General features: G+C 45.0%; 1 long non-coding RNA gene across 2 annotated transcripts in view; it reads left to right on the plus strand.

Moving 5' to 3' along the window:
* The first annotated feature begins 5,233 nt into the window (after window positions 1-5,233).
* Window positions 5,234-25,920, plus strand: part of LOC140621701 (uncharacterized) — a 34,156-nt gene continuing 13,469 nt past the window's right edge. Inside the window, exons 1-2 of one of the 2 annotated variants that reach the window (XR_012021470.1) lie at window positions 5,234-5,717; window positions 13,036-13,183. This is a non-coding gene — a long non-coding RNA (uncharacterized lncRNA). The remainder of the gene's footprint in view (window positions 5,718-13,035; window positions 13,184-25,920) is intronic. The other variant, XR_012021469.1, reaches the window with a different exon arrangement.

Genomic DNA, 25,920 nt, shown 5'->3' on the forward strand with positions numbered 1-25,920 from the left:
CAGACACACATACCATACATGCTGCATCTGACCCAGGCCCTTGAATGACCTCTCCACTTGGAATGTGACCTTTTTTTAGATGGCCAAATCTTTTAAGTGATTTAAAAGATTGGTTGGTGGGGTGGGTGGGGAAGGAGTGCTGAGGGGGATTTGTGCTGATAGAAAGTTTGGGAACTCTGTCTGAGAAAGCAGAAACTCTACCACTCCTGTCAGGTCCACCGAGGGAGGAAAGCATTAGAAAGAGGAGGGAGGGAGCTGGGCAGCCCCATTCATGAACCACCCCATGTGGAATGTGGCACCCTCATCTTCCTTGCCCTCAGAACCAGGCAGTGATTGGCTCCATCCACCCCTTGAATGCTAGCCCAGGAAGCATGTGGTGGTAACCCGACTACCTGTACTGGGTCTCAGCACGTCTGAGATTCTCACAGACAAGCAGGAGAACATCACCACCTCGTCTTGCTTTTTGGTGACAGTGGGTAATGGAGATGTTGCCTCTCTTGCTCCTCCATGCCCCAGGGAGACCTGGGCACCACCTGACTGTGTCCCTTTGCCATCTTGTACTCCACTTTATGTCAATTCCCCCTTCTGTTGCTTGCTACAGCACTGCCGTTTGTTTCTGAGAGGTATTTTCCCTGGATGGGCTCCAGGGAAGCAGGTATGAGGCAGAGGGAATGGTGGACCTATGTGATCCACAGGGAGTCATAGGGCCTGGGGTGGTACTCAACTTGACAACCTGAGGCAGGGAGTCTGGACCTTAACAACACCCTGCAGTGACCTATCATTGGATGTTAACTGTCCCTGGGGAGGTACAGAACAGCCAATGAGAGGGTACTCATCAGCTAGATGCTTTTGAGATCTTCAGCCACCAACACTCTCAGCAGCTGGGGGAAAGAAATCCTCTGTCCTGAAAAGGGTTCTGGGCAACCCATAGGTCATCTACCACACCTTTATATTTAAAACCCTTTGACATTCCAAATACAAGAATCTCACAGCATCAGTAAGGGAATGAGAGACTCCCTAGTCCAAATGCCTTACTTCATATGTCAGAAAAAAAGAGGTACAAGGAGAGGTAAAATGTCTACCCAAGTCTGTGGTGACATAGCTCCTCAGTGGCTTAGCTAGGACTGGAACCCACTGAATCTGCTTGTGAGTCCAGTACCCTATCTACGTGTAACAGTGAACTTCCCTGCTCTCCTTCTCCGAATGGACACCTCAGTTGCCTCTGGATGATGGGGAGTATGCTCACATTGACCAACCACTGGCAGCCAGTTTGCAAGTTCCTTGCTATGTCTCTGCAAAGGCAACCATAGGAAAGACTACAGAATGTCTCCACAAGAAATGCCAGGCAGGCCAGAAGTGTTTGTGGGATGAGCAGAAGAATTTTGAGCTACCTCCTAATCTCTGACAGTGATGCCCAATGGCCTATAAAGTCCTGGAGGACAAGATCCCCTCAACCCATCATGGGTCCCCCTAACTCAGCACAGACTTGACACAAAGCAGGGAACACCACGGCCTCTCTGAACCAATAAGCCACTTTACAATGGCTCGCTTGCTCATCCAACCTGCTGAGATAGTTTTCCTTCTCCAAAATTTCCTCAGAAATTAGCATTATCTTCTCAATTCTTATCTATACCTGGTCTTTTGAAAAAAAAAAATCTCTAAAATGAATGTTATGATCCCATTGTAACCCAATTTGCCAATCTGCTGTCTTCCCACTGGGAATATCATGATTTAGCATCTAAGGAGTTCCTCGGCAAGCAGGTCTAATGGAGACAGTGTGCAGAAGACTTCCTGGGGCATGTCCTGGGGAGCGGCACCTGCAAGGGAGTGGGCAGCAGGCCTACGCAGAGGGAGATGATGAGCTGAAGTGAAGTTGCAAGAGGCCTCAGCCAGACTCACAGGGGGTTCCTGAGTGAGGCTGCCTTCAGAGTCCTCCCGAGTGAAGGCTGAAGGACCTTGACTTGGATGCCAGCACGGACCAGTCCTTGGATGCCAGCTGGCGAGAGAAGGGGTGTCATCACAGGCCAGGCAGCTCCTGCCCCAACTACGGCCAATCCTGGAGAGTATCTCAGCTGTGAGCCATGGCTTTAGTTCTCAAGGGGGATCGGCGGCACACAGTGTCCTTTACATTCTATAGTTGGTTAATCTCTCTAGATATGGCAGATAGACTCACCATGGTCCCAGCAGCCATCAGACAAAGGATTGATATTCCCAGCCTGTGTTGGGAGTTGTGGTGTGGCCCATTCTATGGATGTCCTGTGCTGCCTCTGCTCTCAGCCCACCCTCAATCTTTCCCTCATTCTCTTGGATATTTTCCAAGGTTCTGTTTGAAACTTCAAGACTCCTGGACCTTTAAAAAAAATCCCTTTCCTGATGTCCATCACTCTGTAGCAAATTTCTCTCCCTCTCATCTCATCCAAACTCCCTTCAGCAGTAGCCTGTGTTTCTTGATGCCACTGTAGCACAGACTCTCCCTTTAACCATGAGAAGAGCCATAGGATGAAGAGGACTAGGTGGGAGGGGCCTCTTACCCCAGACACAGAAGGTCACAGTAGAAACTCAGAGCCATAACAAGTTGCCAAATCATCTATGGAGATTTTGAAACATGGGTCAGGATCCAATTTCATGCTATTTTTCCCCCAAAAATGACATAGTTTTCATTGAGATAGGAAGTGCACACCTAGCATACCTGCAGTATTGGGGTCACATCATACCTGTGTCTCAGCCCACTGCCATCTGGCTTCTTGGTCTTCCATCAACTGAGTCAGGTTCTCCAGTGGTCCCTGGGGTGCTGTACCCCATGGATAGTCCCCTCCATTTCCTCTCAGTCCATTTGCTGGAATCTTCTTGCTCCTATGGAAGCTCCCCATAGCTATTGGAGGCTAGACTTTGGTTCCCCTCATACCTCATCTACCATTCTGTCTTTTGCCCTCAGATCCCTCTTTTCTGGTTGCCTATGAAAACATTACTTCTTCCCTCCTCACTTCATGTTTTTCTTCAGGATGGTTCCATCCACCCCTATGGCTTCAAATGCTATCTCCACATTGTTGAGGCTCAAACTCTCTAGCCTGGATTTCTTAGCTCCAAACCCTGGATCTAGAGGCATGTGGGGCCTCAGACAAATATACCCAAATGCAAACATTCTGTTGCTAAAAATCAGCTCCATCCTTTGACCAGTGCTCTAATCTAAGGCATCGACATGTGTAGCTCTTGCACCTGGACAAGGGCCCAGCCCGTGAGGAGCTGCACAAACACTCAACTGGGAATTGCCAAGGCTCATGTCACTGTGCTCTGGCACAGGCTGCAGAACTGGCCTCACACTGCTATCCACACACCCTCACAAGCTTATGCACACTCTCAAGGGCATGCAGTCCTAATGTGGCAAGTGTGGAAGATCAGCGTGTTTGCTGAAGGTTTCTTGGGAGGACAAGAAGGACGCATGTCACACATCACCCAACACAACTTCCTTCATGTTCTCTTTAAATGCCTCCTTCTCTTCCTCATTGGCTCCTCTCCTGGGACACCCCACATCCCTTTCCTCCTCCTTGTTGGTCTCTCTCATCCTTGTTCTTCCAGCCTCTTTCAGGTGTTCCCCATTTTTGCCAGGTAGAGACATCTGGTCTTTTCTTGTCTCCTGAATTTCTCCTCTGCCCATCACCTCCTTCAGGGACACAGCACGAGTGAGAAAAGCAAAGAACTGCTCCTGTTTAGTAAATGCATTTGCTTCCTGGGGTGGCTGTCACAGAGTCTCACAGAAGTACCATCTCACAGTCCTGGAAACCAGAGTCTGAAATTGGAATTTCTGCAGGTCAGCTCCCTCTGAGGGCTGTGGAGAAAAATCAGCTCCAGGCCTCTCCCATAGCTTCTGGAGGTTTGCAGGTAGCCTTTGGCACTCCTGGGCTTGTAGAAGCAATACCTGGACCTCTTACTTCATCTTCACATGGCGGTGTCCCTGAGTACCTGTCAGTGTCCAAATTCCCCCCTTTATAAGGACACCAGTCATATTGGATTGGGGTCATTTTACTCTGGTGTGACCTCATTTTAACTAATTATATCCTCAATGACCCTATTTCCAAATAAGGTCACATTGTGAGGTTCTAGGGGGCTAGCCCTTCAACAGAGGCACACAACTCAATCCATAGCAAGTAGAGAGGGGAAAAGGGATTGTAAATATTGTCATATTTACAATTTCATATATTTTCTTCCATTTCCTGCTCGAGTAAGTCTTAGAATCCTCACTGACCCTGTATATAAGTGATGTAAGAGGGTAGATAGAGATTCTTGGTGGTGGCCTCATGGTCCCTGGGCCAAAACGGGCTTTCCAGCTTCTGTAATGAAATAAGTCCTGGAAACTTCTTTAAAGGGCAGAACTCTGTGAAGCAGACAGAGGTTGGTCCCTTGGTCTCTGGAGGAGTGTCTGCTTTTTCAGTAGAGCATGTGATGGCCTGAAGGTCAAAGGCTGGTGAGGGGCACCTGTAGCTGTGGCAGCTGATACATTTTATAATTCTTTATTATTAGTAATCAGTCATCATAATACCGATTCTAACATTTATTGCACTTTCCTACGTGCCAGGCGCTAAGCCAAGCATTTAACATGTATTAGTTCACTTTTGTTAGTTGAGGAATGCAAGGCTCAGGGAGGTTAGGACATGTGCCCCAGCGGTGCAGCCAGTAAATGCACTGAGCATCAGTTGAACAGTAGCAGGAGGGGGTTTCCAGAAAGACCAGGCTCACCATGTGTGTGGAGGAGCTGCCTGCAGAGAAGCGAAAAATGGAATCTGCCTCTATTCTATGCACACTGCCCTTGGGTGTCTTCACAGGTGTCCTTGACCTGCTCCCAAGGGGACACCATTCCTATTTCCTCCCTCTGCCACTACTATCCAAACCAGTGGTTCTCAAGGCATTATGAGCATGGAGTGCATGGGTAAGCAGTTTCCACATCAGCTCTTGTTAGCAATGCAGGGTCTCGGGGCCTACCCTAGATATTCTGAACCAGTTGCTCTGGATTCAGAAATGTGTGTGTGTGTGTGTGTGTGTGTGTGTGTGTGTGTGTGTGTGTGTATGTGTTTAAGCCCTCCAGGTGATTCTGATCTACTAAGTCTGAGAATCACTGAACTTGACCATTTTCAAGGGTTTATAAACCCTCTACCAAATGTCAGTTGAGAGGAGTTGGGTTTTTGATGGGAACGGACTTCACCTTGAGCAGAGACCACCTGCTTTGCCCCATGGCCACAGACACTCCTGGGGAGGGGCAGCCCTGACCTGGGGTCCCACACCCCATCCAAACCCTCTCTGCCCTCTTGTCTCACTTCTCCTGTAGTCCATGCTTCCACAATCTTACAGCCTGCCTGTTCAACAAACAGTTTTACTTTCCATCTGCAACCACATTTTAATTTTAGCAGTGAAATTAATTTTAATGAATGGAAACCCCCGAACGCCTTGTTATATGCGCGCTCATGTTCCCAGATAAGTGTCAAGTAGGAATGCTTATGGTGGGTGAGTCAGTTAACATTTCACAGTTAATCCAGGAAGCCCAGATTCTAAACCCCTGACTCCCCAGGGTGCTGAACACATCCCTTTCTGTAATTTATCTAGAGGGAAGGGAAAACAATTTCGACATGTGTATTTTATTTTGCCACATGAGGAGCACCTCCCCAGCCTGTAGAGTGGCCTCAACCAGCTGCAGCCCACTGGGGAGCCCCAGACCACCCGAGCAGGTAAGAGGTGGCATTCAGGGGTGAGCACTGGCAGGGGTGCAGCCCGGTTCTGCATCCCAACAGAAGCTGTTTCTAGTTCTCAGCCCACTCTGTACTTTGTTGAGTAGGAAAGGAGAGAGCCAGGGTGTCAAGCTCCTGCCCTACTGTGACGTTGCCAGCCCACTATGCTGGGGAAAAGGGTCAAAGTTAAGGGCTGCCCAGCGTTGGATACTGGTGGCAATAATTTCATTTTGAAACCAGATGCAGTCAATTTAACTGCACTATTTGATTGGATTAAATGCGCTTTTGCCCAGCGGGGGGGCGGGGGGGCGGGGGGCTTTTGTTTGAGTGACATGAGGTCTTATATTTCCCCAAACCCTCAAGCTGAATGTTGGAACCTGTGCAGGGCAGGACTAGAGCCATCAGAGGGTGGTGTGTCGATTGCCAGAAGGAGGGGAGTTTAGGACAGGCAGGGTCACACATTGGTCAAGGGCATTGACGCTGGCCCCGCTCTTGTGTGTACATGCCGTGTCCTTGTCTCTGGGCGCGCTCCTTCCCCCTCTACGATTTGGTTTCCTCATTCACACACTACAGGTGATGACAGTGATCCTGCCTCACAGAGGAGTCCTGGGGAATGCATGGCTTAATTTTCATAAAGTGTTTAGAACAGTGCTGGGTAGAACAAGCCTTATGGGTAAAAATAAAGGGTGAATCAAGGCTACTGATGTGTTTTCATATATATTTTCCCCCTAAAAACATAAGATGGAAAAATCATTCTGGTTAATAGAAGCATTGGAGGGTTTTGGAGATGACCATTTATATCAGCTTCCTGGGGCCACTGTAGCAAAGTACCACCAACTTTTCTGGTCTCACAATTTGAGGGGGCCAGGAGGCTGTGAGGGAGGATCTGCTCCAGGCTTCACGCCTTGGCTTGCAGATGGCTTTTTGTCACATCCTCTTTCCTCTATGAGTCTCTGTGTCCAAATATCCCCTTCTGCAAGGACACCATCAGATTGGATTAGGGTTACCATAGTGGCCTCATTTAACTCAATTTTCTCTCCGCAGACCCAATCTCCTAGTAAGGTTCATCCTGAGGTACTGGGGACTAGGACTCACACATGTCTTTTTGGGAGAGCCCACAATTCAACACACAACAACATTTAACTGTTGTTCTGGTTTCTGTGCTCATCTCAGACGATTTGGAATTAGCCCAAAAGGGTCTTCCTTTAGCCAGCTCTTCCTTCTCCAGTGTGGGCCATTTACATTCACGTCTGTGCTTGGAACCCCTTTGGCCTCCTGTAATCAGGAATCCTCAATGCAATCAGCTGCTGCTCACTGGTTTTTACAGGACAGCTGTACTTTGAGTTTTGAGGTCGTCTCAGAGAGGTTGTGCTTTATTTGCTTTATTTTTGCTTGTCTGGCCAGAGTGCTACAAGTGCTTGGCCTTCTGGATGCAGTTTTGGGATGCTCAGATGTACGCAGCAGGCCAGGATCTGGCCCGTGTGCAGGATGTTACAGGTTTGGAGATCAAGCCTGTCTATTAATAACAATTATCACAGGGTGACTGCTCAGAGTCAATGTCATCTCCAGAATCGTTATTCTCTCCAGCATCTGTTCGCTTGAAATACAGGCGTGGGATTTTAAAAAACCAAATATTCAGAATATGCTTCTCTTCTCCCGGTTCTGAGGAGCTCAAGTTATTATTATTTGCTAGATGTAATGTGACTCCTTGCTTCTCATGTGATTTCACGATAATGTGGTAATCTGATGTACTGGGAAATCAGGTGTAGGTATATTGGGGCTCCGGGGGCCTGGATCGGCTGGTTCATGGGCAGATGCTCTGCAGAGCAGTGACGATCTAGAAAGAGGGATGCCAACATTTCTGACTCTTGGCCCTGTGTTCCAACTTTTAGCCCTACTCTGTCTAGGTTGACCAAATTTGGAGACACCTGTCACTGCAATTTCAGCGTGTCCGTGTTTTCTCTGCCTGTCTTGCATGAGGCCTTCAAGGAATTTCACTTGGTGTGCTTTATATTATCCATTGCTGCCCTGGAGCACACACACACTGGGTTTTCAAAACCTTGACATTTTGGGATTGGCCCTGCTGTTGAACAAGTTGATTCCAGGGATGCCTTGTATCCAAGATCTAGATGTGCAGCGGGCATGGTGGGTCTGGAGGTCGTTTCTCATTCCAGATAAGACCCACTGTAGCCTTGAACTAAAGAAGACAAGTCATGGAGCTGCTGGGAGAGGCTCATGGGATGGCGGTTTTCCTACTTATGAGCTTCTGCAAGTGAGACACAGATATGACAGTGAGGTCTGCAAACCTCTTAAATATGTGCTTTTTAATGAGCAAAGTTTAAAAAAAATGAACAGAAAATAACCTAGAACCTACGTAATGCTGTGTTAGTTTCCTTGGGCTGCTGACACAATGTACTACAAGCTGGGTGGTTTAAACAACAGATAGTGATTCTGCCCCAGTTCTGGAGGCCGGAAGCTTGAGATCAAGGTCCTGAAGGGGCTCTTCTCCCTCTGAGACTCTCAGGGCAGGGATGGGCCACTCCTTTTGCCTCTTCCTAGCTCCTGATGCTGGTCGTTGCTCTTTGGCATTGCTTGGTTTGTACCTGTGTCACTCCCCATCTCTGCCTCTGTCATTACATGGTGCTCTCCCCGTGTTTAAATTCTGCTTTCCTTGTAAGGACACCAGTCATTGCCCACCTGCCCCCCACCATCCAGTATGACCTCATGTTGCCTTGATCACATCTGCAGAGACCCTATGTCCAAATGAGGTGACCTTCACAGGTATGGGGGTTGTGACCTCAATGTCTCTTTTTGGAAGTAGCCATTCAACCCAGGCCATGCTCGCACGTGCTCATCTGTCTGCTTGGTTTTCAGAAACTTTATCCGAAGAATGTTAAGTTCTAGGATATATTGAAAATGATCCACCTTGGGATATTGAAGTTAGGTTTGCAGTGACCACTTGTCTTCATTGATAGGGGGATAAGAAAATAAAATTTGCAACAATCTTTGGTTTTTAGGGATCAGGCTAGCTGCCCAAAAGACACCTTCAAGCTGATTTATCTTACTGTTGCCATCAGATCTGGTAACGCTAACTTCCTTGGTCCGGACCCACTTAGATCCATGGCCATGTATTATGGCAGTGGTGTAAACAGATTCCCTGTGCTTCTGTGTGTGATGAGAGAGCATGGGCAGGACCAGCACTCAAGTTAAACAGTCAAGCAAAAAGCACTGATGTTTTGTTACCAACATACTTTAGCTTTCATTGGGAGTTGGGAAATTTTATACAGAAAAAACAGAATAACTTGCATGGTGCTTCACATCTACCATTTTCAGGAAGTGACTGTCTATTGTCCAGAGTCACAGCCCAAGGCCAGGCTGCAGAGTTTCTCTATGCTCTTTACATTGGAGAAGTAAGGGTGATGGCCCCTCATGACCTCACTGTGTTAAGAAGTCCTCCGTGTAGATGCTAACCTGGCAAGACCACCAAGAACATATCCATTTCATCCTTTGAAGTACCTGCTTTGTGACCTTGGGCAAAGCAATTGGACTCCCTCTGATTTGCTTCCCTTGTTGTGAAGGGGAGCTCACACATGAGAAGGAAACTCACACAAGAAAGGCTTTGCTGAAAACAAAACAAAACAAAACAAAACAAAACAAAGAAAGGCCTTGCTGTATGTCAAAAATAAATAACAGGACCTTAGAGCAGCTTATTGGGGTCTAATGTGAATGACACTATAGGTACTTCTCACAGTGAACCTTTGAGCATACTCATTAATGTTTTAATGCCAAGGTGCCAAAGCATTATGGAGTAAATTGCAACTTAGTCATAAAAAATGAAATATAACTGAAAAAATTATATAGATCATCACTTTTTTTTTTGGTGAACTTTTTTTTCTACAGGTAATTGGGACCTTTTGAATATGTGGGCCATAATGATTCCCCCATTCAAGTAATTCTCCCATGATTAAAGTAACTAAAATGGCAAGTCCTGAAACCTGCCTTGTAGCTAGTGGTTGAGTTTAGAGGATTCTTATTTATATAAATACAGATTTTTGCATATATATTTAATGTCTTTGTAAGGTAAAAGCCATGTTCACCAAAACGACCATTGTTTGAGAATTTTCTCTCAACTGAAATTGAGGTTGCTGTGAATGAAAGAAAATAACCCTTTTTGGGTCATTTTAGACTAGATCGGGTGCGTTCAGGGTGGTATGGCCGTAGACTTGGGTCATTTTGGAACTTAGAGACACAACAGGGGAAGGGGAAGAAGATAGCATTATGAATTATGTATCTTAGGCTCTTATTACCAAGCCAGTGACTCGTTACTTGTTCTGTCTTATTCCATGATAAGACCCACCTGTGATAATATTGACTAAGTTTGAGCCATAGGTTTATCTACAAATTCAAAATTCTAACTTTCTGAAATGTGAACACATCCATTTGCTCACATTTGCAGTGGAATTGGTCTCTTGTGAAGTGTCAGTGTGTTGGGATGATGAACAGGAAACCTGTAGTTTTATTTTTCCCATTAGGCACCTTCTGAACTCTCCTTTTCTCCAAGCACAGCTCTCTGAATACAATTTGCACGTCTGTGTCAGCCCCTTTGGTTCTTAGAACAGTCTCAAGGCTCAGTGTTGTTCCTTTGCAGACATTGCTCTCAAGATGTATTTATGCCTCTCTTCTCCCCACAAAGCAGGTCACACATCCTCCTCACATTCCTCCCCTTCATCTTCCTCCTCCTCCCTCTTTCACCTCTAGGCACCGGATTCTCTGAGGATGGGCAAGAGGTTGGGAGAAAAAGGCAAAATTCTCCTGGTTTGAGTAGGCGAAAGGGCAGTCTGTTCTGCCGGCTATTGTTGCCTCTCTGGCTGACACTGATGACCTTTTGTGTTCTTCTTCATCTGAGAATTCAAATGCTTGGGCTCTCATGGGGTAGACACTCAGGTGTCCTCAGGTGGTTCTTTGGAGGACCCTATGGATCTCTCTCTCTCTTCAGCCCCTACTTCAGGAAGTTTCATCCTCAGACTGTCACTGCTCCAGGGGCAGATCCTCTCTTGATTAGATCTCCACAAGTCATTATAATGTTGAGGTGTTTGCTCAACCCTCAGGGAACTCCTGGATTCTTGCAACATCAGATGGTACAGGTTCAGATTGCTCCAAGTGCCCCATCTTGAACAGTCCTCCATGGTCATCATAGAGGAATGGTGATGTTCTGCTTGAGTTGGGAAGAGTGAGAGGAGGTGACACAGTAGCTGTGCTCATGAAAGAGCTCATGGACTCATCTTCTCACCCTGAGGAAAGCCTATGAGGGAGCAGTGGGTAGAGTTGGGATGGTGAAGCCAGCAGGCTGCTCAAGAAAGAGATGGAGGCTTCCAGGTGAATCTCCTGACTGGTTGCGGATAGTCATTCTCATGTGAACTACATGGTTTTTGTGTCCATCATCAGCCTTGAATAGAAATATGCTATCTACCTAAAATTGCTTCTCACAGATATCCCAATAAGACTGAGAGGGTTGATGTCCTCAAGGTAAAGATGAGAGAACATCCCACACATTTGTGTATCTTTACACACTTTCTACCTGTCCTCCTACTGAGACAGAAATAACAACCTCTTGAAACTTCCCATGATTAGCCTGACCTTTATGGTCTTTCCTCCTGGATACTTAATTTGGCACCTGGTTTAATCTGTTTTCATCTTATTTTATCTATCAAGTATATTTGTCTTTTTTCCCTCACACGATGGTGAATTATTTGAAGATGAGAATCACATCTTCTGAGACTTACACTCTCTTTTTAATTGACTAAAAAATGCTAGACGTTTAGTAGGTACCTTAAAAATATTTCTTGATTGACCCAAAAAGGCAGCCTGCACTAGTTTTGGAAGCTTGGATTACTCACGTAATTCCTTTAACTCCTTTTTATGGACAACTCTAATGGCCTTGAAGAGACCCATGATGGATGGATCCTCCCATCACCTTCTTATCATTCTATTGATAAATGAATGACCTTTGGCAGATTGAACCAAAGTGAGGCCCCATTCAAATGCACAAGAGGAGATTCCCTGGCCCATGTATTCTGAGATCCAGAACCTGCAAATCATAGCTGGATGTTTTGTTCTACAACTCCTTAATCTCCCTGGAAAAGGCTCTCTCATCAGTACCTTATAGAGAAATCCAAGGGTATGGTTGAGAGGAACCAACACCATAGTATGGAAAATGTATATTTACATTTATATATTAATAAGCAGGAAATGTCAGCTCTGATATGTGTATAAAACCCTATGTAGTCATAAGAACAATCCCTTTCTTGTTACTAAGCACAAACGTAGTCTCCCCTAAGCATTGGGGGAACGTGAGTGACTTCACCTCCATCCCATTCTTGCTGCTACTTCCCTACATTCAGCTCTGTGGTGACCCTGCTCCTCTTTCTGGCCCTTCACTGAACTACATTGGATGGGCAAATACGTGTAGTCTGGCTGATATAAAAATGGCAGCAAGGCCTTCATCTAGCCAGGAATTATGGCTTAAGATACTGACTTTAAAATATAGAGTTTTCATGAATTAAACGCCCACCACCATTTGTGCTAAGGTAGAGGTCCCTTGAAGAAACTGGAAGAGGCATAAATCCCCCAAAGTTCCGCACAAGGTCCTGACTGCTCCTTCCCAGGAATGGCTCTAGTTTTCTCCTCATGATTTAAGTGGCTGAGTTCTATAATCCACTCTGGTTTTGGGACAGACAAAGGCAAAAATTGGGATCAGCTAGACATGGATTTCCCATCTCTATGATTGCTTATTAATGGTGGGTCAAGTCATCTTTGGCCAACTCATCTGATCTCACAATGTCTTCATACAATTTCTGCCATTGATATCTTTGCATACATGCAGAGGGGATATGGGTGCTGGGGTGCTGACTTATCAAAGGTTCCCCAGCCTGCAGCAGCCCAAGAGTGGGTGAGGGGAAAAAGACTGCTGTTGTTTATGTTTTGTGCCCTCTTATGGTGACTCACATTTGCACAAGAAATCAAAAAGTTGTGTTGCTCCATCTGATGCACACATCAAAATATTGATGCTGATGATAAGAAAACCTGACTAAACGAACAAACAAACAAACAAACAAAACCCTGGCATTTGTATGCACAATATTTTCCCATGTACCATTAATTGGATTCTTTTTTATTATTGCTGAGTTTTTCTGAGCGTGTTTCAAAATGTTTCCACAAAAGCATTCTGATTGACATTTATGAACTTAAACTTACTCCTCACTTGAGTTTGTAGGGAGACCGGAATGTAGTATCCCCGTGACCTCTCATTGTACTCCAGATGCCATGAGCCCTGCCTTTGTGGTGAATCTGGTGTGGAGACTAATTGTGTTGCCTTGAATGCAGAGCACAGAGAGTACCCAGTCGTTAGAAAAGGAAACTGAAGGCATGCCAGCTGTTAGAAGAGCTTAAGCCATCCAAGGCCCAAGGTAAAAAGGGGGGAAAAAAGTAATACCATTTAAAAAGAACTCATTAAACCGGAGGCATTTAAACAAAGAAAATCTTAATCTTTCACAAATTGCTCATTTGAGTCTCAACTTAAGTGCATCCTTTGGCTGAAAATATCAACTTGAATAGTTACTTGAAAGTCATGAAACATTAGCAGAGAAACTTTAATTAAAAATAGCCATTGCTTACTGCTTTGAGAGAATTTTCCTCTTAGGGGAGGGTCTTTAAACTGCTTGCAGTGTCAGATTTGCTTTCATTCTAATGATAAGCCTTGACAACTGAGAACAATAGCCACGTGAAATACTTTATTGGCAAGGCTGTGCCCACAGAATAATCTCTTCTGCAAAGGGACCTGTCACCCCAAGAAGCACTGCATCTCTGCAAAGTGAGGAGCGGAGTGGCGTCTCTGTAGTGCATCAGCCCCATTTCTGTGAAATCTTTGATCATATATTCCTCCCTCAGTAAAATGGGTATGAATATCCTTTTGATTAACTGTGCACTGCTTTTCCTTGTGCATTAAGTTATTGACCCTCTTCAAGGTTGAAGAGACCCCCTTGAGTTCATAAACAGACTTAAGTCTTGCTGGCTAATTTCTATCACTCAAATCCTGAAAATGATCCCTCGGTAAATAACACCCTGCTGTCTTCAAAGAGCCTTTGAGGAGCTTGTTTTAGGTGAGTTAACCCTGACTTTGCAATGGATCTTATTGCCTAGCTTCCCATCTGGAGCAGGTCCTGGCAGCCTGCTCCAGCCCCTGCATGTCAGCTCAGCAACTGGTATCGTGGCCAGAATCCAAGCTGTGCAGTCACACCTCCTGCCCTCTGCCACTTGTCAGCGGTGTTAGAGAAGTTGCAGCAACTTTCCACACCTCTGTTTCAATATCTGTAAATCAAAGATTCCTGTCTCATAGGGTTGTCAGGAGGATCACAGGAAGTAATGCCTAGGAAGGGCTTTCTAGGTGCCTGGCACACAAGAGGGACTCAATCCACAATAACTGTTTTATTGTTATTTTTATTCCACAAATTTTTGCTGAGATCCTACTATGCTTCAGGTGTCAGTCTAGGCCACTTGGGATATCAAGAGGAAATGATGAGTCCCTTGGTCCTAGAAGCTCACAGTCTGAAAGGAGTAGACAAATATGTGCACCATGAGAGATCAGAGTGATCCCGACCTTGATGGAGGATTCCTGGGATATTTGGGAGCATCTGCCCAGATGTGGGCTCTGAGGGAGACACCTGCAAGGAATTCTGAAGGCTGGGTGAGAGGTGGACATAACAAAATGTTTCCCTTGACAGGGAGAGCTTGAGCAGAGGCCCTGAGGTTTGGAGGGGCATGGAGGGGTCTGGAGTCACTGACGCTAGGTAGGCAGTGAATGTGTCCAATCAGAGATGGTGTCCAGGGATAATGGGAAGTCACCAAAAAATGTAAGGAGAGGAACTATTTTGATGATATTTTTGTCTCAGGAGGATAGGTTTTCCACAAGTATGAGGAAGAGACTGGCTTCCATTGTGAATTTGGGAGGAACACCCCATGGAGAGAGTGAGAACCTCTTGTTTTTGTGAAAAATGGGCTCCCACAGGGGGGTGGGGGCTGGGCACGTAGGAAGAGACCACAGTGATAGGAGGTTGGTGTGGACAGCGCTAATAGCACTGAAGGTGGGGGCGGAGGTGTCCAGAGGAGAGAAGGGGGAGGACAGGAACATTGGAATTGGTGGGCATGGGCACTCTCATTGTGCAGCATGGAGTGAAGCCCTCCACCTGTAATGGTGGTTAGGAGAAAGAACAACTCTGAGGGGGTTGAGGTGTCTGGCTGCCTGAAACCCCACCTTCCACTCTTTATAGTCTCTGACCTTGACCAAGTGACTATCTGCAAGCCTTGGTTTTCTCACACTGAACTGGGACTAGTAGCACCTTCCCCTGGGCCATGTGGGCATCTAACAAGGGAATGAGTTTGCAGAACAAGGCACCAGGAGCCTGAGGTTTGGTCAGGTGGCCCAGACTCAGCCTGTGGCAAGGGTCATCAGAATAGTGTGAGGCCATGTAAATCAGGAGGGGTCCTATTTGAGGTTTTGCCATTTGTAGTTCTGGGTCCTATGAAAAGAGATGCTGGGCTTTGCAGCCAGGAAGAGGATTTGAATAGATCCTAAGGGCATTCTGATCCTATCCAAGCTGCAGAACTAGTTGCTATGAAAGTCACCCAGATAAAGCTCAGTCCCTTGGCTCAGGGAGCTGGGAACTGGGGAAGGAGCCCAGGGTAGAATCCGAGAAGTCTGGCTACAACACTCACCCTGCTGCTCCTTCCTACGTCACCGCCTTAGGCAAGTTTCTCACCTTCCCTGAATTGTGGTTGCTCACCTACAAAATGGGGATGATGATGCTTGCTTTCTGGGGCACTAGAGGAGGTTTAGGGGTGACACATGGCAAGAGGTTGCAGGCAGTGGCTTAATTATCATCAGGGGAGGTGCAAAATAATTTCAAATAGTTGTGTAGCACAGAATCAGGAGCACTATTGGGGAAGGATAAGGTGTTAAAGATAAGGTTCCCAGGAGGAAGGGATCATTTTCAGCTGAGATAATTAGGAGAGCCTTCCCCTGTAGGACATGGGACTTGCTCTGGACCTGGGGGAAAGGCGGGGGTTGTATGGTGGCTTCACCACTCTGACATGGCCAAGTGGCAGCTGTTTCCCAGGATCCAGCTCCATGTGTACAGTCAAGTTAAACTGGGCCATGGGGCATTTCCATGAAATTTTGAAGGTAAAGAAGAAGCAACAACCATGTTATTTCAGCCTTTGGGAGGTCAGTAAAATATCCAGGCACCACTTGTTTACATTGTCCTTATCTGCTGGCTTAGCTGAGGTGGCTTCCACTGAATGTCCACTCTGCTTTTCCAGCTCCTAGATGGGAGTGGGCTTGGCTCCATCACAAAAAGTGCCACCTTTTTCTGCAGGATACCCTGCCACCTGTTACAGACAGGGACAGGGCCTATCTCTCACCCCTGGGAAAACACAGGAGGGCCTCCAATGGCGTAACTGCAAACCTGCCTCCCCATTGTGCTCCTGTGGATAAGGTCCCCTAGCTAAACCACTCTCTTTATCATGGGGACCAGGCAGAGAGCCTGCTCATTGCTGGCAGCAGGATTTAGTTCCCTGCCAGCCTGCAGAATTACTCAAACAAGCCAACCATGTCCTCCTGATCCTACAAAGCCTGCTCACACAGCCCTGGTTGTTCACTCTGTTCTTGAGTGTAACCCTCACGTGGCCCTGCATGGTGTGTCGTGTCATCCTCCCCTGGCTGTGAGGGTGCGTGACTAACAAGCTGCTGCCAGTCTTACCTGTCTAGTGTCAGGTGCTATGTGTTTGATCATCCCATAACCCTGCGGTTGTATTCCTCCCCTCACCAGTGAGGTAAAGAAGCCGTGTTCAAAACAGAGATCCACACAGGTTCCCATGTTCTCATGGATTCAGGTTCTAGCATGTGGGTTCCACTTGTCCTTGCTCTCTCCCATCTGATACCAATCCTTCCTTCCCCACTCACGGTCTTCTTCCTTGTGGATGTTAAGGACCAGCATCAGACCAAAACCCATAGCTTTTCAGGGATCAGTTTCCAGAACTGCGTGGATCAATGCATGGGTCATATAACTTACTTTGTCTCCCTGGAGGCCCTTTTCTGCCAGTAGCAAAAACATAATCTCCCTAATTCACAGTAAACACAGTGAATATTCAGGTTCCTTTCCTCTCCAGTCAATCAGGAGTGGGGGTTCTGTGAGCTGACCCTGTGCTCTTAGGCTCAGCATTCCATGCAGATGGGCCCCCACGTCTCCTCAACTCTCTGATCCCCATCACATCAGAGGCTACCTTCTCCCCTTGGGGCTAGTTCTGGGGTGGGTTCATGACTCCTTCTCAGACATCTTGTACACATCTAATTATTTTCCTTTCCCATCTCTTTTCTGGTTTAAAGACTACTTTTCTCTCAGGAAAAGCAAGTATTTTTAAAATCACTTCGTTTTTTTCCTGGAGCTATTGCTTAAAAAAAAAAAAAAATCGCTCTCAGATGTTAAGAACTTGACATCTTTCTTATTTCTTTCCGAATGACCTGTGACTTTGTTTTGAAGCAATGGCATCCTCTAGTTCCAACTGCAGACGGCTATGGAGCCAGTGGGGAAGGAGGGCACACATCACATTCTAAAATCCCAGATGGAGGTCAAGAGAGATGCAGAACCTAGTGTTATGAACTAAATATCTGTGTGTCCTCAAATCCATATGTCAAATCCCTAAGTTCCAATATGACGATATTTGGAGATGGGGTTTTGGGAAGATAATTAGGTTTAGATGAGATCATGAGGGTGGAAACCCATGGTGGGATTAGCACCCTTATCAGATTAAGAATGGAAACCAGAGGTCCTCATGCCTGTGTCTACTCACTGAGGAAAGGCCATGAGAGGACACAGCAAGAAGGAAGCCAGGAAAGGAGGCCTCACCAAGTATCCAATCTGTGGGCCCCTTGGTCTGGGACTTTCTGCCTCCAGAACTGTGAGAAACAAGTGTCATTTAAGCCACTCCATCTGTGGCATTTGCATGGCAGCTCAAACATACCAAGACAACAGGTGAACCATGGGTGAGAGCTGATTCCAAAGGAGAGTCAGGGACAGGTGCCCCTCTCCAGGTGGTCAGGAAGGCTGGGCCTTGGGAAGGCCATTTGATGCCACACTCAGGGATATTTCCTGACCTTCAAGAGAGTGTTTTGGGGAGGATGTAGAAAGAAAACAAGATTGTAAAGGGCTGGGAAGTAAGCAAGGATCAGGAATATGGGAGTGCTGAGTGTCAGCCACTTCTACGAGATCTTACTAAATAGAAGTGGGGACAGATGACAGAAGCTTTAGGGCCTACGGGGGACATTCAGAATCTAGCAGCAGGAGGGAAAGATATGTTTAGGCCAGGGAAACTTGAGCGTTTTGGAACACAGAGGAGAAAGACCCAAATAAAGGGAGAGATTTCCACACTCAGAAATGAGAAACCTATTTTGGAATATTGGCTATACTTTTTGGTAACATGGTGATCTTGGACAAGATACCAAATCTCTCTGAGCTTCATTTTCTTCATTGTGTAACTTCTGAGAATGATAAGTGTATCTCGCAGGCTTGCTTTGAAAGGTTTTACTATTAACTTAAAAGGACTTTGCATGATATACAGCTACTTCTGTAAGTAGGGACACATATATGGTACTTACTGTTTGTCAGGTCTTACTCTCCACTTAAATGCATATTAACTTACTGAGGTGCATGTACTAAATGCCTTTCAACTTAATTCTCAAAGCAACACTGTGAGGTGATTAGTTTTATTATTTTCATTTTACAAATGAGGCTCAGAGATGCTAATAACTCACCCAAGAACACAGAGCTAACGGTTGGCTGGGAGACTGGCTCCTAATCACCATGCAACCCTGTCCAATGCCAAATGAGTTTTCAGGATTAAAATTGATTATGTGGTTGACTGATTAGGTGGACAGAGAAAAAAGAAAGGATAATTACTGGAAGTCAATAGTAAAGAAGGAATGAAAGGATGGGATCAATAGCCCAAGTGGAAAGGCTGACCTTTGAAGGATGAGGGACAAGAGGAGAAAAAGACAAAGTTGCAAGGTGATACTAAGTGTTTGAGAACCTGTACCCAGGCTCTCCTAAAGCTGATCGGATCCATTCTCCAAATCTTGACTTGAGCTAACGAATCTTTTTCTCACTTAAATCAGGATATGTTTGTTGCGTGTTCACTTACTTGAGTCTGAAGGATGATAACTGAACATTCATGGAATTTGGAGTCTGGTGGTGGAGAAGAGAGGTGGAGCAGGCTGTCACTGTGTGGTAGTGACCAGACCCTGTCTAGCTGTCTATATTGGTGTCCTCAGGTTGCCCTAATAAGTTGCACCAACTGGGTGGCTTACATCAACAGAAATTTATTCTCTCAAAGTTCTGGAGGCAAGAAGTCTGAAATCAAGGTGTTGGTAGGGCCATGTTCCCTCTGAAGGCTCTGAGGGAGAATCTATTGCTTGCTCTTGATGATTTTGGTAATCCTTGGTGTTCTGTGGCTTATAGATGCAGCACCCCAATCTTCCTCCAGCATCACATGGTTGTTTCTCTGTGTGTCAGTGTCTAAGGAGAACAATCATATTACACTAGGGCCCACTCTAGTGGATTATGACTTCAATTAAATTTGAGTCTGTTTTGAAATAAGGTCACATTTAGGTACCAGAGTTAGGACTTCAACATATATATTTTTTTTGACTTCAACATATTTTGAGGGGGACATAATCTTCCCACTCTACACTTACACGTGGCCATATGTGGCATAATATGATTATCTTGATATTGTCCTCTCCATTCCTCCTGTCTTTCCACAAGTGTTCAGGCAACTTTATGTCTCTCAGATTTCAAGGGAGGAGGTGACGCTGTCTAGCATAAAGGCCAATTTTTTTTTTTTAAGGCCAAATTTTTTACTTGGAGTTTCAAAAGTGGTTCTTGAAATTCACTGTAAAGATAATATCTTTACAAACCAAGGGATTTTTGATATGTAAGAGTTGGGCTTTGTTGAAAAACAAAAGGATTTGTGAGTTTGGGCAGGAAAGCTTGGAGGACCGAGTACAGAGAGAATAAAATAAGCCTGATTTCTGTAGAAGACAACAGAATGTAATGCAAAGGCCACTCCTTGCAAAGGAAAGTAAGCATTCAACAAGCAAGGTGCTTTGGAGGCAACGAGATTAGAACAGAGCTGTTTGTAGCTGTCTGAGAAGACTCCTGGAGGCAATTTTAAACTCTAAAGAGGCAAGAATCATGCACAGGGGTTTGAGGATCCCGATAAGAACAATCTGGAAACACTGCAAACAGATCCTAAATAGATGACCTAAGGTTGATGCAGGTATTTAGCCAGATAGGTCCCAAGGCAATCTCAAGGTCCCGCACATTCCAGGGAGGGGCAGGCCCCCAGGGGGACCAGAGTGCCCACCAAGTCAGAACAGGGGAACATAGTGGCTGTCGCAGGGACCACGGGCCTTAGCACTCACTGGCTGTCAGCATAGAACACCGAAAGACCATGAGGGGCAGCTTCACCGAGATCTAGGTTGTAGCAGGGGCTGGAAGCCAACCCTCACCCCTGCTAGCCTGTCCTGAACTTCCTCTCCCAGAACTTAGGTCACCACAAAGACACAAAGAAGGGGCAGGAAGGAGTCCTTCATTTGGATAACTACTTACCCCCAACAGGCTGAGTCCTAAATTGGAAGTGGCTAATTTCCTTGGAATGAGTTTTAATTTTTTAAAGATTTTATTTATTTATTTATTTATTTATTTATTTATTTATTTATTTGAGAGAGAGAGAGAGAGAGAGAGAGAGAGGGAGAGGGAGAGGGAGAGGAAGAGGGAGAGGGAGAGGGAGAGGGAGAGGGAGAGGGAGACTCCCCACTGAGCAGAGAGCACAACATGGGGCTCGATCCCAGGACCCTGGGATCATGACCTGAGCCAAAGGCAGATGCTTAACTGACTGAGCACCCCAGGCACCCCCAGTTTTAATTTTTAATCACCAATTTAAATGGAAGCTGAGCTCAGTTATGGAGGAACAAGATAGTTACATCTGTACATAGCTGAGGCTTCTTAATATGTGTATTAGTTACCTCTCACTGTGTAACTTAAGCGGCTGAGGACAATGCAGAGTCATAGTCTCATGGTTTTTGTTAGTGAGAGTTTGGGGTGGGAGGTAGCTGGGTTCCCAGCTTCAGGGTCTCACCAAGCTGTAATGAAGGGACTGACAGGACCTAAGATCTCATACAAATGTTCTTTGGGAGAAGAAAGCATTTCCAAGTTTGTTCAAGTTTTTGGCAGAACACATTTCCTTGTACCTACAAGACTGAGGACCAACTGTTGGCTGGAGGCTGCCCTCAGCTTGCAGGGCCTCCCCACAGTCCCCTGTCATGCAGTCCTCCCCATGGGTAGTTCACAGCATGGCATCTACCTCCTAAAGGCTGACAGGAAAGTGAAAGCGAGGTGGTGAGCAAGGTCAAGTCTTAAATGACCTAATCATGGGAGTGACCAATGATCACCTTTGCCACATTCTGTTGGTAGAAAGAACATCACAGGTGCTGGCTACACTCAGAGGAAGGGGATTGCACAAAGACATAATAAATAGCAGAAGGCAAGGGTCAAGGGAGGTGGGGCACCTAAGGGTCTGTCTGTGACTATATGCAAATCTTCAAATTTGCTATACATGCACCATTGGCTGCATACAGCTTTCCTTCTAGTGTATGAGGTCAGTAACCACTGACCAATGACTTCAGTGAAGTCTTGCCAGTTTTGTAAAGTTCTTTTAAAGGTTATAGGAGTTATAGAAGCTCTCTGTGGAACTTCACATGGAAGCCCCGTAAATCCTACCTCACTGCTGAAAGATGGGAAAGGAAGCAGGACTCTGAGGAGGCTGCAAGAAGGAACGAGTTCCAAGTGGGTGTGCTGTGACCGTTTCATATGCCGCCAGGGTCCAAATGGATGCTTATATGTGTTTAGTCAAGCATTACTCAATATAATTTGGCTATTAAAGGAAAGATATAACATTTGAGAAACAAGAACTTGTTTTTGCTACTTTTATTAAGAGTGATAAATAAGAAAATACAGGAGAACACATAGCTACATGACATTAATGACTACTTAAAATTTTTAAGCATGCTTCTTTTAGAGTGATAGTGGAACAGTTTCTTTTGAAGTTTAACCCCATAAATGCTGCCGTTTATACATTTTTGGTAGACAACCTTTAAGAAGTGGCTTTAATTAGCTTCTCTTTGTATCCCTCTCCAGCCCCTCTACAGCCTTCTCCCCTCCTCCTTCTTCCTTAATATATGTTGATATAATTAGTTTTATGAACCAAACTGGCTCACATCACCAGAAGACATGATATAAAATTGAAAAGGCACTGCATAATTAAACATTTAAACATGATTAAGCACACTTACATATATGCTCTTGGGCTAAGAACTGATTTCAGTACCATGGACATTCACCAAATAGAAAGCTCCTGGGAGTGTTTGCCTTATGCTGTGTATATATATATACACAAATATAACAAAATGACCCTTCTCAGTCCAAATGTTGAAATAGTGTTTGGAAATGAGTGGGATGCTTGTTGGGACGTTCTCCATTGACAGATGTTACTCGGCATCCATGGTCTTATATACGTGGGTCAAAGGAATAATTAACCACAATTGTAAACACTTATTAATCACCTATACATGCCAAACACTTGTTCTGAGCCTTTTAGATGTGTTAAATCATTCCATACTCCAACATCCCTGAAAGAAGTTGGTATTATTTTCCATGCTTTACATATAATGAAATTGAAACATGGGAAGAAACTGCCCAAAGGTTACAAGCTTATCCATGGTTACAAGCTGCCCAAAGGTTACAAGCTTATCCATGGTAGAGTCCAGAATCAAATCCAGTAATATGACTATAGATCTCATACCCTTAATCACTATGTTTTAAGATTCCAGGAGGGTTAGTGCACGTGTGCAAGTCAGTGCAAACTCAGTCTTTGGAATGACCTAAAGAAAAGTAAGACCTCTTTGAGCTATTTCATTAAGTCTCAAGATTAACTGCTTGATGTAAAGACCCTGGTGTGCTGTGCGCTCAAGCTTTAGTGGTTTCCATATGTATAATGGGGCAGGTTCTAATGAAGCCCATTTTCCTATATTTACTATTTTTGGCCCAAAGCCTAGCTCATGATAACGTTGTGTGAAGTGGCATCTTTTTTGGCCCTTTTTAAAAATATTGTGCTCAACTCAAGTCAACAATCTCTTGCCCCATGTGTTAGCAATATTGAGTTTCTCTTAGCAGGGAGCTGGAAGGATGAATCAGCCACAAAGTGGGGTATTACAAAAGAAGCCTTAAAAAAAAACCAAAGTCAGATTTCTGGAAATGATGTTAAAGGTTCCACATGTATTGCAAGACCTATAAATATCTCATCTTCTGTATTTGAAAACCTTTACTGTTGGTCCAAATGTTAATCCTCATTAGGTTATAAACCTGGAAAGGATTTTGTTGTCAAAGATAAAAGACAAACTATAAAATTGGATGCTTCCTAGCTGAGTCCAACCCTGCTGAAGAAACCAATGACTTCTCCTTGACTTCAAAGCCCTGACTGATTTACCTATTCCTCAAGCCTATCAATCCAAATGAAAAATATCCTTTGTGGAGTTTCTGCTTTAGCAGTGTCTTATCAGTTCTTCATCTGTGAGAAGGCCTGGGCCAGGGTGGTGGGGGGGTGGTGAGGGGTGATGGTGGTGGTGGCAAGATTAATGCAGAACAAGCTTCCACCTAACTTTCTATTAGAGACAACATCATTGGGCTCTCACACTGGTTCCCATTTGCCTGCCCCAGGCTCTCAGGTCAGCTTCGGAGCAGATTCTCCAAAGCTGACTTCTGTCACCTTAAGAATGCAGAAGAGCATTTTACATTTCAGAGAGTAAATATGGTGGCTACTAGGGAGTGAAGGGTAGGAGTTAAGATTGATGACCTTTGGGCAGCCCAGGTGGCTCAGCGGTTTAGCGCCCTCTTCAGCCCAGGGCCTGATCCTGAAGACCCAGGATTGAGTCGTGGGGCTCCCTGCATGGAGCTGCTTCTCCCTCTGCCTGTGTCTCTGCCTCTCTCTCTCTCATGAATAAATAAATAAAATCTTAAAAAAAAAAAGATTGATGACCTTTAAGGGTGCAAACTTGTAACAAGTACTCAATAAGCCATATACTCAATAAGCCATAAAGAACTAATGTATGGTATACCGAATATAGATAGTAATATTGTACTAGAAGTACATAATGTGACAAATATTACAATGGCAATGGAATGTATCAAATGTACAAGACATAAATGTATCACATGCTGTACATCTTAAATTTACACAATGTTACATGTAAAATTTATTTAATTAAAAAAAGAAAAGAAGGTAAAAATAAAAGAAAATAAAAGGATTTGAGCTTATGCTTTGTCCTTTACTTTTGGCCAAGATTTACTTGCATCACATGTGGAAAAGTTCAGAAAGCAATCAGCAAACTTCTCCCAGGAAAAATCATAATAAGATTAATCATAATCATAATTATAATTATAATAATATTCCTTAATGAAAATAATAAGAAAAAAGGTATTAACATCTGTGATGCTACCTATTCATTTATTTATTTTTTTTTAAAATTTTTATTTATTTATGATAGTCACACAGAGAAAGAGAGAGAGAGAGAGAGAGAGGGGCAGAGACACAGGCAGAGGGAGAAGCAGGCTCCATGCACCGGGAGCCCGACGTGGGACTCGATCCCGGGTCTCCAGGATCGCGCCCTGGGCCAAAGGCAGGCGCCAAACCACTGCGCCACCCAGGGATCCCCTACCTATTCATTTATATCTTTATTGCCCAATATTTATTGAACATGGACGCTTGGGTGGCTTGGCGGTTGGGGTGTGCCTTCGGCTTGGGGCATTAACCCTGGGGTCCAGGATCGAGTCCCGCTTTGGGCTCCCTGCATGGAGCCTGCTTCTCCCTCTGCCTGTGTCTCTGCCTCTCTCTCTCTCTCTCTCTCTCTCTGTGTGTCTCTCTCATGAATGAATAAATAAATAGAATCATTGAGTATTGAGTATACTTGAGTATACTATACCATTGAGTATTTTTGACTCCCTTGTCAAATATTATTATTATTTAAAAGATTTTATTTATTTATTTATTTATTTATTTATTTATTTATTTATTTATAGACACACACACACACACACACAGAGGCAGAGACACAGGCAGAGGGAGAAGCAGGCTCTATGCAGGGAGCCCAATGCAGGACTCGATCCTGGGACTCCAGGATTGCTCCCTGGGCCGAAGGCAGGCACTAAACCACTGAGCCATGCAGGGATCCCCCCCAAAAATATTATTGAGCATGTAATACATACTAGGCACTAGGATAGGTACTGGGGTAGAACGAAATATGAGACCCGGCATTAGGTATGCCTTCCTAGCAATAGAACTTGGGATGTAAATTTATATGCAAAAAATTTATTACAATGCTACCAGAAGAAAGCAAAGCAAGAGTGGGGGAAGGAAGTTGGAAGAAGAAGCAGTGATATCTGGCAAAGTCCCAGTTTAGATGGTTTCATGGAGTTTTGGAGCATAAACTGCAGTTTGGATTTTGCTTCATATGGAGGCAAGGGAGCTGGACTTCCATAGTCCTGTGCTTGTTGATCACTGGCTAAATTCTTTCTAGGAAATGTTAATTTCCAGGCATGTTGATTCTCTGTGCTTGTAGGAAAGGTAATCCCAGGAGCTCAAGAGCAGTGCACTGATAGAAGTTGTAGGGGCTGCCTCTAGGAGAGCAGCCCACCAAAGCTGATGTGTGGGCACTTGGAAAGATTAAGAAGATATTTGAGGAGTCTAGGTGAAGCGCCAACATGTCCGTATAGTCCAGCCCATATTCTGTCTAGATTTACTTCCTTTTCACGTTACATTCCCTCCAGCCTATCATGGCTTCTTCAAGACTGGGACTGAGTTCAATTTCTGTGGGAAACCCTATAAGAAGAGAGTTAGTGGGACAAAATGTAGCCCCTGCTGCTGTAGGTGATCCCAAAGCAGTATCTGATGTTTGTTATCTATTTCCTCTGGCATCCATTCTAGATAACCTTTGCCATTGGCTATCACTTCTGCTGGACTGGGTGGTTTGTTTAGCGAA

The sequence above is a fragment of the Canis lupus genome, chromosome 30 (assembly GCF_048164855.1).
Source record: "Canis lupus baileyi chromosome 30, mCanLup2.hap1, whole genome shotgun sequence".
Taxonomy (NCBI): Eukaryota; Metazoa; Chordata; class Mammalia; order Carnivora; family Canidae; genus Canis; species Canis lupus.